Source organism: Arachis ipaensis, chromosome B06 (assembly GCF_000816755.2).
Source record: "Arachis ipaensis cultivar K30076 chromosome B06, Araip1.1, whole genome shotgun sequence".
Classification (NCBI taxonomy): Eukaryota; Viridiplantae; Streptophyta; class Magnoliopsida; order Fabales; family Fabaceae; genus Arachis; species Arachis ipaensis.
In genome coordinates, this window is record NC_029790.2 from 27,814,271 (window position 1) to 27,818,202 (window position 3,932).

Consider the following 3,932-nt stretch of genomic DNA (forward strand, 5'->3'; position numbering starts at 1 on the left):
CATCCTAACTTCCAGAAATTACCATATAGCCCCTTAAACACCAAAAATTTTACTCCCTTTCCCTTTCTAAGATCTAAAAGGTGTTCTTCAATGTTTTTCACCACACTCAAAGTATTCTTCATGTTCTTCATAAATTCTTCAGATTCTTTCTCTGTTTTTACCCGTTTTTCAGTCTTTTCAGCAACCGATTTTTACCATAATTCAAAATAAAATTGCAGCCACTAAAACCCCATCTTTTCTAGATGATTTCAACACCAATTGAACCTCAATTTAAGCTTAGGATTTCGTTTTTCCAGCTGCCCAAGAACATGAACTTTAAAGCTTGAATTTCATCAAATTTCATCAAAATTTCACCAAATTTTCACCAAGAATCAATCATATATGCAACCAATTTTTAGCACAGTCAAATAATACAACATTCACACAACTCAAACACAAATAATCAAGATTAATTTCGTGACACCCTACCTGGTTTTGCTGCTCCTAATTCGGTTAAACTTTCAGGTGGTCCTTAAGCACTTTTTTCTCCTAAATCACATCAAGAACAACTTTAAATCCAAAAACTCTCAACTGACCAAATCTCACTCAGTATGTTAGGAAGAGATATCTCACCTTAGACTTGCTGGAAGTTCACGTTTCTTGGCCCTCAAGTCAAGTTAAGCATGATTCCTAAAGAAGAACATCAAGAAAACACATGTTTTGCATGGTTTTCCTTGAAAACTGAATTGAAATGTGAGAGAGACAGCCATCTCACCTTATTTTCATCCTTGATAAGTTACATGGTTATGTAGAGGAAGAAGAGAGGATCATTTTGGTGAAATCGGAGTTTTGATTTGAGTTTTAGTTCAGAAGAAATCAAGCTTTAAAGATTAAGTGTTCATGAAAGTTTCTCTCTTTTCTCTCTTGTTATTTTCGGCCAAAATGATGAAATGAGACAGCCTTGGATGTCTTGGGGGTGTAAGGTAATTTGTGATTGGTTGGCTTGGAGGTGGATTAAAATAATATTAAAATATCTCTGGTGTACAACTACTAAAACTAGGTGTACCGGAACACTCGTAAAAACATCTCTAAAAATTATTTTCTGAGCTACTAGCATAAATGACACTAGTAACATATTTATTATGAGAATAGAACATGTATAATGAGGCCTTAGCATTGCTAAATTCATTAGAGAGTGCTGGTGCTAAGCTGCACCAGTAAACTGTAAACTCGGTTAAACCGATTTTCTGTTTTTAACAAAAACAGACCTGGTAACCTTATAATATCATTCAAGCATTTTTTAATACTAATATAATGATAATATTATACTATTATCTCTCTTCTCTCATGAATCGAGTCCGGTTCGTCAAACAGAGACTATTTACAAAAATCAGAATCAAAACTGCCAACCGATACGGTTCAAAAACTAAGTTCTTCGCGATTGCATTATCGAGCTTGCCTCAAAGGAGGTTCTAACTTAAGGATGACATAATGATAATGAGGATTGAGATGCTTGATGATATAACAGAGGTGTTTCCTTGACTGATCTTCCGGAGAAATCCGTACTTTCAGAAAAGATCTCATGTACTCGAAAATCAGGGTTATTACATTCTACCCTCCTAAAAGAAAATTTTGCCCTCAAAATTTCAGTTACCTAGGAATAAATGCGGGTAATCAGCTTTCATCTTATCTTCCAGTTCCTAAGTGTGCTCTTCCTCTCCTCTTGGTTCCCATGCTACTTTGACTACGCGAACAGTCTTGCCTTTTAGCTGCTTATCACTTCTTTCTACGATCTGAACTGGTGATGCTTGATATGTCAAATCATTTCATAACTGTACTGTCTCTGGTTGTAAAACGTGACTCTTTTCGGGAATATATTTCTTAAATTGCGAGACATGAAAACATCATGAAGGTTTGATAAATAAGGAGGAAGGACTATTTAATAAACTACTAGACCGACTCTTTTAAGTATTTGGAAAGGTTCTATGTATCGTGGGTTAAGCTTTTTAGTCTTAAGGGCTCTACCTATTCCAGTAATCGAGGTTACTTCTAGAAAGACACGATTTCCGTCACTAAACTCTAAGGGTCTACGTCTATTATCGGCATAGCTCTTTTGACGGCTTTGTGTTGTCTGGATCTTCCGACGAATCTCCTTTATCTTCTCAGTAGTTTCTTACACTAAGTCTGAACCTAAGACACTAGCTTCTCCATCGTCATTCCAACACAATGGTGTCCGACATCTTCTTCCATAAAGAGCTTCATATGGTGCCATCCCGATACTTTATTGGAAACTATTGTTGTAGACGAATTTGACCAAAAGCAAATACTTATCCCAGCTGCTTTGGTTGTCTATCATACATGATCGTAACATGTCTTCTAACATCTGGATTGTCTGCTCTGATTGTCCGTCTATCTGAGGATGGTATGCTATACTCATGTGCAATTTTGTTTCCAACGCTTTCTGAAAAGCTCCCTAAAATCTAGTAGTAAACCTCGAAACTCGATCTGAGACAATTTATGAAGGTATCCCATGTAGTCATACGATTCCTTGAATATATATTCGTTCCAGCCTTTCTAAAGTATAGTCAACTCGAATCGGAAGGAAGTGCGTTGACTTTGTCAGCCTGTCCATAATTACCCAAATGACATCGTGTCCAGTTGAGGTCCTTGGCAATCCCGTGACAAAATCCATAGAAATCTGCTCCCATTTCCATTGTGGTATTTCTAAGGGTTGCAGGGTTCCTGACAGCTTCTGATTTTCCACCTTCATCTTCTGGCAGGTTAAACATTTTGAGACATAATCAGCTACTTCTTTCTTTAAGCCCGGCCACCAGAACATTTGTTTCAAATCTCGATACATCTTTGTCACTCCAGGATGCATAGAAAATCTACTTTGGTGAGATTCAGCAAGAATCTTTTGTCGCAATTCTCCAGAGTTAGGCACACAAATTCTTTTCTTGTACCTCCACAGGCCACTATGATCCTATCTCACAGCTTCTTCAGCTCTGCAAGCTGGTGACATCTAGTACAGTGCTATGGAAATCGGTCCAGCTCCAGGTACTAGATCAATGCTGAATTCTATCTCTCGCTGAGGAGAAGACTCAGGTATGTCGTCCAAGAAAACATCAGGAAATTCCTTCATCATTCCGATTCGTTCTAAGCTTAATTCACTATCATTCGAGCTAGTCGCTAACAGAATGTACCCCTCACAATCACTCCCGCCTAAGGTAACTCTTACAGAATTCAGATATAAGGTGTGGGACAGAAATGGTTTAGTACATAGACTATCAGATGGAATAACAGCAGTTCTTTTAAAATAATCAAAGAAAACATGATACTTAGATAACCAATCTAATCCTAATATAACTTCAAAACCATATAGAGGCAAACAGATTAGATGGTGTATAAAAGTCCTGTTCCTAATAGCGAATGGTACTCGCAAGCACACTAAACTGGTCAAAGCATTTTGGGATGCAGGTGTATGGACAATCAAGTAAAAATTCAATTTAAAGAAATATAGTCCTAACTCGTGAGCAATAGTTAGAGAAATAAAGAATGCGATGCACCCGAATCATACAGTACAGTTAGAAATCGATTCTTGACATAACCTGACCTTGAATGAGGGCGTTCGATTGCACAACATCGTCAATAGTGATAGCAAACACTCGTCCTTGTTGCTGGGTTCTAACTGAATTTTGAGTAAATCCCTTCGGAAAATCCTTGGCAATATGTCCAAGTTCTCCACAAGCATAGCAGTTAGGTGATCCAAACTGGCAAGACCTGTTACTATGCTCTTTTCCGCATTACTTACATGCAGTGTTTATGTAAGCCTGATGGGCTCATTTACCATTGCCTTGCCTTACTTTACCTCCATTCTTACCCGTACGGCGAGCAGTAATGTTACCAACTTGTAGGTTCTTATGCTGTCGTATGCCACACGCTTTAAAATGCAC